Genomic DNA, 10,008 nt, shown 5'->3' on the forward strand with positions numbered 1-10,008 from the left:
TGCCTGTATGACTGCTGAGGTTTCCACTGAGTCGAATGCTTTCTCGTAATCAATGAAAGCTATATATAGAGGTTGGTTATATTCTACGCATTTCTCTATCACCTGATTGATAGTGTGAATATGATCTATTGTGGAATATCCTTTAAGCAAGCCTGCCTGATCATTTGGTTGATTTAAGTCTAACGTTGCCCTGACTCTATTAACGATTACCTTAGTAAATACTTTGTAGGCAACGAATAGTAAGCTGATCGGCCTGTAATTTTTCAAGTTCTTGGCGTCTCCCTTCTTATGAATTAAGATAATGTTTGCATTCTTCCAAGCTTCTGTTACAGTCGAGGTTAAAAGGCATTGCGTATACAGGGTGACTAGTTTTTCTAGCACGATGTCCCCTCCATCCTTCAACAGATCTGCTGTTACCTGATCCTCCCCAGCTGCTTTTCCCCTTTTCATTGCTTCTAAGGCTTTCTTTACTTCATCTTTCGTTACTGGTGGGATGACGCATTGCTGTGCACTGCTGTCTTTCTCATTAACGCTCTGATTACATTGGCTACTGTACAGATCTGTGTAGAACTCTTCGGCTACGTTAACTATCTTATCCATATTGCTAATGACATTGCCCTGCTTGTCTCTTAATGCATACATCTGGTTTTTACCTATGCCTAGTTTCCTCTTCACTGTTTTTAGGCTACCTCCATTCTTTATAGCATGCTCGATTCTCTCCATATTAAACTTCCTTATGTCGGCTACCTTGCACTTATTTATTAACTTTGATAGCTCCGTTAGTTCTATTCTATCGGTAGGGTTAGATGCCCTCATGTTTTGGCGCTTCTTAATCAGATCTTTCGTCACCTGAGATAGCTTTCCGGTATCCTTTCGAACTGTCCTACCACCTACTTCCACTGCGCACTCCGTAATTATTGATGTCAGATTATCGTGCATTGAATGAACATCAATATCATCTTCCTCAGTTAAAGCCGAATATCTGTTTTGTAGCGCTATTCTAAACTCCTGTGCTTTCCTTCTTACGGCTAACTCGTTAATGGTCTTCTTCACTAGCTTCTTCCGTTCCCTCTTCAAGTCTAAGCTAATTCTAGACCTTACCATTCTGTGGTCGCTACAACGAACCTTTCCGAGGACGGCCACATCCTGAATGATGCCAGGTTTAGCGCATAGTATGAAGTCGATTTCATTTTTAATCTCACCATTGGTGCTCTTCCAGGTCCACTTCCTGTTTTCTCGTTTGCGGAAGAAGGTATTCATGATCCGTAAATTATTTCTATCCGCGAATTCGACTAATAACTCTCCCCTGCTATTTCTAGAGCCTATCCCATAGTCTAGTCACCTACCGCGTGGTCGTCAGCCTGCTTTTTGCCCACCTTCGCATTGAAGTCGCCCATCAGTACAGTGTTCTGCGATTTTACTTTATTCATTGCCGATTCTACGTCCTCATAGAAACTTTCAACGGTCTGGTCATCATGGCTGGATGTGGGTGCGTAGGCCTGCACCACTTTCAGCTTGTACCTCCTATTCAGCCTAATTACTATAGCTGCTACCCTCTCGTTAATACTGTAGAACTCCTCTACGTTGCCAGCTATATCCTTATTAATGAGGAATCCCACACCTAGTTCTCGTCTATCCTCTAACCCGCGATAGCACAGTATGTGTCCGTCCTTTAGTACTGTATACGCCGCACCTGTCCTCCTAACTTCGCTAAGTTCTATCACATCCCATTTAATTCCCGCTAGTTCCTCAAACAGCACTGCTAGGCTAGCCTCACTAGCTAAAGTTCTAGCGTTAAACGTTGCCAGGTTCAGATTCCAATGGCGGCCTGTCCGGAGCCAGAGATTCTTAGCACCATCCGCTGCGTCACAGGTCTGACCGCCGCCGTGGTCAGTTGCTCTGCAGCCGCTGGGGACTGAGGGCCGAGGGTTAATTGGTTTGATCATAGAAGGTTGTGGCCAAGTACTACACCAGGGTGGCCAAATCCTGCTCCGGTGAGAGAGTGCGTTGTCGGTTCTGGTTACCGAGATCAGGCCGGAGATTAGGATTGGAAAAATACTGGGGATCAAAGCGACAAACTACATATTACTATACGAAAACACTACGAGTTTTTGTGAAATCCATCATCAAAGGCAGGCTCCCCTAGAACTACCACCAACACTGTTCAAACTATGCAGGGTGCATGGGGTATATGCAGTCATCAGCGAATAAAACACGGTTATCCGAGCGCGTGGCATGAGATGCACAGTCGAAAGGAACACGGGAGTGTGTAGCAGATAGCCTAGGACCCTATTCGAGGTCATACAAGGCGGAAAGGAAAGGGTTTTTGCCAACAGACCCGCACCTCTCTTTGCGCTTTGACTCTGAGAGCGGCCGCCTCGTATCTCTGCAAGTAGGGCTCGAGCAGGCTCGAAGCTCTGTGCCACGCGCTTCCGTGTTCCCTTTCATTGTGGTAGTGGTGGTGGCAGTAGTTTTTTATTAAAATAATAGTAAAAAGGAAGGAAAAGATTTTTGCTAGCCCCGGCACCTGCCATCGATACTGAAGCACCTGAGCTGGCGCAGCGGAAATAAAGGCTAAGGTAGAATGGAGAAATGAAATGAAAGAGGTGAGGGGACAGGAAGAGAGGATAGGGGAGAAGTAATATGTACAAACTATTTACACAATAAGAAATGTGTCCAGGTTGTGCGTGTGATTAGTTCGTCGTGAAATGTTTCACTCAGTCAAAGCTTCAAATGAAAGGTGTGAGTGTCCTGAATGTTTTGGGCACCTCCCTACGCATATCCGCTTCATCATGCCGCATAATGTACCGAAAGACACGCACAAGCATTATCGCGTTTCCTTCGTTGACTGCATTACAACAAAAGGACCAGAAATACTCAAGTCGCAGTGTTTCCATTGCATGCACAGTCCATAATCATCGTGAGCGCTACACACGAAGCAGGCGGCAGTCAGTAAGGATCATATATTTTTATGGTTGGTTTATGGGGGTTTAACCTCCCAAAGCGACTCAGGCTATGAGGCTATGAGGGACGCCGTAGTGAAGGGCTCCGGAAATTTCGACCACCTGGGGTTCTTTAACGTGCACTGACATCGCACAGTACACGGGCCTCTAGAATTTCGCCTCCATCGAAATTCGACCGCCGCGGCCGGGATCGAACCCGCGTCTTTCGGGTCAGCAGCCGAGCGCCATAACCACTGAGCCAACGCGGTGGCTCATAAATATTTATAGTCAAGAGAAAGTCACCAAGAGCAAGAAAGGCTTCGCACTGCGAATACTTGTTACCCCTCTGGACCCGGACCACAGGAGGAGATGGAGGCAGCTCTGGAAGTCGTTGCAGCCGCCACCGCAGGCACTGCCGTTCATTCGCGGAGCGGATACATTCAGGAAGGAGGTGGGCGACATCCTTCGCCTGATTTCCGCATGTTCAGCTTGCGACATCCGCAGTAGTACAATGCAGCAATAGACCATATGCGAAATGCGCAGCGCCATCTCTCGGCGCTACCAGAACTAGGCCCTCCATGTTGGTTCGGTAAAGAAAACGAAACCGCTGCTCAGCGTTCGGTTAAAATGGCTGCGCTTCGTTTCAAACGTAAAATGCCGATGCACTGTTGCGCTACGCTGCGCACTATGCGAAGACACTGCCATGCGTGCGGGAACCAGGTACGCTTCAGCTGCTCGCTTTTTATTTTTTAACTCTATGTCAAAGTTTTAATTACACCAAATGTACGCGAGGTATCATGTGTCCGCACGCCGACCAGTGCACAGCTTTCGCTTTGTGCGCTGGTTTTTAACAAAGCTTTATAAGTGATTTGCGCTTAAGTTATGATACGGATCAGAGTCTTCGTTGTCTGTGATCAAAATCAGGAGCCGATTTCGTGGTTTTACTAACTCTCCGATAGTGCATAGTTGGTCTGACGTGAACATGTCGATGCATACTTGAACACGTAATAGAGAGGCAAATTTTTTTCAGCCTACGCCCATGTTGCTCTAGCGTGTGTCCTGTCACGAAGAAGCTCACTGATTAATTTGCCGCCAAATCGTGGCCACGGGCATTCAGTGCTCTTCATCTACAAACCTCGATCGCTCGTACCCAGAGAACCATACGCCGATTAATTCTTAGTTCTCCACGTGTTCAGTTGAATTTTTCACGTGTTCAGTTAGTTTTAGAAGGGCTAGACAGCTCTCTCGACCGTGGAGTTGTTGCAAGGTCCCGCGCACGGTTTTCCTGTAATGTCGTGCGATCGCGCCCGCATACATTATGCGCGTTACTGCGTCTTTGTGTCGTAATACGCACTATGTATTAAAACTGAGGTGTGAATGTTTCGTTGTTTCTTTTTCAGGATTCCGACAATTGATATCCGCGGCGACTTAAGTATGCTCAAAAAGTGGATAATGTGGCTATCTTATCGTGAAGGAGGAACGCATTTCTAAGCTACAAAGTACGTTCAGGTCGTCTGATTCTATCATCGTTGTGGCAACCTGCAACAGCTTGCTCTGCGACAAAGCCATTTGTCCAGCTTCGGGAGCAAGCCACTTAAGTGTGGGAAGCAACCAAATATGCCAATTTAACACCTGCGCACACAGCTTGACCGCGGCGTGCTGAGTCCGTGTATATGCACGTATACTGCTTTTAGCTCTTTCTCTAATGAAGCGCGCTCTTCATGGCAGCAGGGAAGGGTCCGCGCAACCGTCAATATTCGCTCTTGTGTAAAGATGATTCAGGATCGCCCAAGCTGCTTATACAACTTTTTTCCTGGCTTTCCTCGAAACATCTTTTCGCAAAATAAGGATACAATTTAATTAACTATCGCAAGTACGAATTCAGAAAAAAAAAAGAAAACTGCGTCAATGCTTAAAATATTTTGAATTATGTATGCTTACTTCGTCATCTTAATATCGACTGCTAACACAGCAATATTCGCTCCAAATGCGTCTTACGCAAGACGTGGTTTCAACGAAGTGCATGCATCGTTGAGTGTGGCGAAAATCAACTAGCACCGGCGCCGGGCTCTGAGTCGGTGACGTTCGAAAAGCGCGGATGTGCATTGCATATTGCATTGAAGGAATGACATTACGCAGCAGGTCGAGGGTCTTGTGTGATTACACTGCAATGCACGCAGCTGCTATAGCGTCGGCGCGCACGATAGTTTGCACTGCCACGGAAGTTGGTCAGTACATCTGTGCAGTCAGCGCAAAATAACCGCTCGCTACCCTACCAGATGAATTTGCGTTCACTTGAAAATAAAATAGCGATGATAATGCGCGATGCCTGAACAGGTGCTTAAATGGGCGCACTAAAACGACAACGGTGCAGGGTTCAACTTTCCAACCCGTTTCCCAGTGCCGATTGTTGCCATCATCAGAGCCAAACTTCAAGCGAAGCGAAGCAGCCGTTGTGGAATAGGGAATGGACGCGTGTGCCGCACTATGCAGCCCACCGGCCACGGCTGCACGGTGCGGGGTGCATCGCTTTACTCTATATGCACCTGCGCCGCACAACCTGTACTTTATGTGCAGGGCGGGGGCATATGCACTGCTTACGGCTCCTACTGAAGCTCTCCAGTGCTACAGCTCTGGCAGTCTTCCGGCAGCACGACGACAAAACAGCACTTCGGAGTGCCGTGCAGCGCTGCTGGAGGGGCGAACAATCATAGCCATAAACGAAAGGTTACATGACAACACATACGGCAGCGACCTTTAGAGTTAATGAGAGCTCGTTTCACAGACTCAGTCAGGAACAGGGTAGGGTAATATTCTCGATCTCAAATGCCCGCTTTTTTTTTTTTTTCTGGCGGGTAATGGAATGAATAACGCTGAATAAGTTGTTCTGGAAGCATCGATTCTACTGGTTGACCATCATCATACTGAATTCGGGAAAATACGCCCGGCGTAGTGCTCTGGGTGTACCAAAAGTCCTTGTTCTTAAAAACTGTCGCTGTCGGCAAGTGAATCTTCAGCAATTTTGTTTGGAGCGAGCTACAGGGCCTTCATACTGGCAGGACTGCCCGAGCCGAGATTTTCATGTTGTTTGGTGTTCAACCAGGACTCTGCACAGTGGTTGTCTGAGGCTGACCGGCAGTTTTTGTACTTTGCGAAATGTGCTACACAGCTGACCTGAAAATTCATGCATCAACGTGCATTTGCTGTGTGCAATCTTATATTGAATCCTTTTTTTTTTTTCAAATCGAAGAGAATTATCTCGAAACAACAATTTTCGCAACATTTGATCAAAGCTACTTTTTTTTCGCTTAAAAGGCAATTTTTTTAAAGCATTAATTTTCGACAAAATTTTACCCTTTTGCTCAGGAACCACAAGAAGCACCTAACCTAACCTAACCCGGTAACAAACACAGGTGGGGGTGTGCTGAAGCAGAGTTGTAGAATGAATGCAGGGAATTTCAATCAAGCAAGAACTATACATAACCATTAGTTCTGCCATATGCGGCGTTCAAGCAACGCTGCTCCTCAATAAATGAGCCAACCCTGTTTCTTAATGAACCAGCGAAACGAGCACTCGCTAGCTCCAAATGTCACTGCCGCATGTGTTGTAATTTACCGTCTGCGGTTATGGCTGATAGTTCATCCCTCCAGCAGCGCTGCACCGTACTCCGCTGTGCCCTTTTGTCGTCGTGCTGTTTTTCCCCGCATGCGCTCTTCTGTCGTCGTGCAGTTTTGCCGCTGTGCCGTTTTGTCCAGCGTGCTGTTTTGACGCGTGCTGTTTGTCGCCATGCTGTTTTTCCCTGTGCTCTTTTGTCGTTGTGCCGTTTTTGTTCCTGTGCTGTTTTTTTGCGGTGTTTTGACGCATGCTGTTTTGACGTGTGCGGTTCTTTCGTGTCCCCTTCCGACGGCCAGGAATCTATCGAAATGAAACATTTCATTTTCTACACGGGCCTTTAAAGTAATTAGTCTCAGGTTGGACGTGTCGCGAGGCTACCTCCAATACCGCTAGTTTTTAGGTTGCGATGCTTGGCGTTGCAAGGCACAATCATGAGCAGCATTTGTGCTCGTCTCCAACTGTGCAGCGGGCGCGGCCGACAACGTGTATGTGTACACGATGCGTCATTCTTAATTATGATGGTGATTTGATAATTAATTGCGCAAGGGCAACTTGACCCAAGAGCACTATGGCTACCCAAGTTGGGGGTCACCTACCCATTTTCCCAAGCATTTAACTCCAGAGAAGCCGAAAACCGGGCCAGGGGAAAGTTAATCACTGGAAAACCGGTATACCTGTATATATCCGATGGCACTGGGGATCGAACACCGCACCTCCTACATACGAGGCGGATGCCCAGACCACTACATATAAATAGGGCACCGCTTCGGTCAGTGCGTCATTTTCACCCTGGAGCTGTGCACGTTGCTGGCTGCTCCGTTCTTGCAACGCATTATGCGCTTTTTGAAAAATATTCGTTGCCACACTATACCGACTTCCTGCTTTCAGCGCATCTCCTATTGAATTTCAATTCAGTTATTTGTGTTTTAGAGGGATCACGGTTACTTACCGGTTTTAGAGCTTGTATGCACAGTGACTGTCCTGTGATATCCGCTTGTGTGTGACGCTGAGCTTTCGTTTCAGCTGAGCGAGTGAAAGACGGGATGAGACTAGAAAAGTTACTGCTCTACAAGGACAGCTCGCGCCTCTCGCTGGAATAAAGGCTTAGCGACCAGCTCAGCGCCGAGTTCAAATGTACTAAGCTTTTTGTTAACGGTGCAAATTCATATCGCTAAACAGCAGATTGCTTCAAGGAATGAAGAGCTGCCTGTCAGCTGTGAGCAGATGTGCAGTACACCACAGAGACGAACAATATCCGAGCGCAGAACACGAACTAATTAAATGTTGTGAGCGTCAGTACGCATGTAGGCAACACAGACGCTTCACAGCGCCTTTGTGACCACCGTGTTTCTTCTGGCGTACCTGTGGGACAGCAGTGTCGCACCAGCTTACCCTATAGGTTATGCTGCATGAGGCAGAAAGTTCATCTCGCGAACACCAGAAAACACAAAACCATATTCTTTCGCCTTTAAGGTTTTGGGGAAGCCTTTCGGCGCTCACAGTATAGTGCAGAAATACGGTAGACACATACGGGGAAGGTAAGCCTAATGTGTCCGCCTTTTTTGTAACGTTGCTGAGAACCGCGAACAAAAAGCCATGAAATTGGCTTTTCTGTGTCCGCGACTCTTGCACACGGCAGGAGGAAGCAGTTGCTGCAAACACTTCACTATTCGGATAAGAATAAGAACAAAAACAATGGGACGCTAAGTCACCTTAAAAGTGTAATCATCTTAAAGAGACTTCAAAACTGTAGCAGCTTCTGTTGCAACTTGTGCGAGTTTCCGTCAGTTTCTTTGCAGTTGTCGGTACATCAACTGTCATATTTAGAGCGCTAGTTGCAGTAGCAGGTGCTCTGACGGTGTTGAAATTTGCATGTCACACTTTTTCTGACTTTTGATTTCGATTCTTTATCTAGGTCGCTGCATATAAGCTAGGTTGCTTACAACCTGGTGGGCAGGCTGGGATGACCTCACAAATTTTCGTGCCGTCTCTCGACCAATCATTAATTACTACGTACCATAGCGGGCAGGTTGCTCACAACCCAGTGGCCAGGTTGCCGACGGCCAAAGTGGGCAGGTTGCGATGTCGTCACAAGGTCAAGTTACCTCTCTAGGCCGATCAGACTGACCCATCTGGACAGGTTGTGATGACGTCACAAAGTCACGTGACTCGACCATTCAGCGAATTTCTTCTCGCATAGCCAACAAATCTGGACAGGAGCGTTTTTGAACGGGAAAATTTTATGAGCGCACCTTTTTTCATATATTGTAAGATTTCACTATAACAATCATTATATCCGTAGATCTCCCGTCGGCAGGCTTGAACTTTTTTGCTATTAACGTTTTTGCTATCGTCAAAAGCGTTCCACGTTGGTTTTCTACGCCAGTCTGAACTGCTCGATGGGAGCGATGAAAACATTAAAAAAAAAAGATCTTGCAACGTATGGGAAGAATGGACCATTGCATTACATAATTTATACCAGTATCTTGAAGTTTTCTGATACTCAAAATTTTTGCCCATAAATGGCGGACATAGACATCACGGGGGTTTGGTATGACGTCTCGCATTAAATCGCATTAAAAATGCCACACTTCAAAGCGTGCTACGAAGAAAGCTTTTAATTTTTATCCGTTTGTTTTAAAAATACACCCTGGTGCGTGTTGCCCGTGGTCTGGCGCAGGTTTAAAACTGCGGGGGTGAGAAATTTTCAGTTTAAAAACCACACTGATCGCCTTTCTGCCGAGAGAGGAAGGAAAAAGATTCTACGCGCGGGATCGCATTATTGTAGACCACCTGGGGCTCTCTGTAGCATGAACTGAAACCTCTGTGCATTGGCGTTTTTTTTTTTCGTCTCCACGTAAATTCAGTAGCCGCGGCTGAAATTGAACCTGCGACCTTGGACTCAGCAGGTGATCGCCGTGTCCACCGGGGCACAGCAGTGGGCAAATGTGAAGTGCTGTCTAAAGTATCATTATTCTTTTGACAATTCCATGACGTTCAGTCATGACATCATGTCGTTTAATCTAGTAGAGAGAAAACTTAATCACTTATCACGGCCGCACTGCACAGCAAAAGTGGACCTGCTAATGGCCATCAGATGGAACAATAAAAATGATCCAGGCAGCTGTTTATAGCTTATAATGTCTGATAATATCACACCAACTAATTCTGCCCCATACCAGATGAAAGTTATTCGCACCCAACGGTGCACATTAGTAATAAGTTAAGGACTTTAATAATGATTACTGAACTTTCATGCGCCAAAGCTTAGGAATAGCCAATAAGGCACGCCGTAATGGAGGGTCTCAGATTAACTTCGGCTTCCAGAAATTTTTTATTGACCACCGTGATTCAATATGCGAACGTGGTTGCATTTCGCCTCAGTCAAAATGCGGCCGCCGCTGCTGGAATAAAACCCGCAACCTTGTGGTTAAGGGCTGAGCGCCGTGC

This window comes from Amblyomma americanum, chromosome 1 (assembly GCF_052857255.1).
Source record: "Amblyomma americanum isolate KBUSLIRL-KWMA chromosome 1, ASM5285725v1, whole genome shotgun sequence".
Lineage (NCBI taxonomy): Eukaryota > Metazoa > Arthropoda > Arachnida > Ixodida > Ixodidae > Amblyomma > Amblyomma americanum.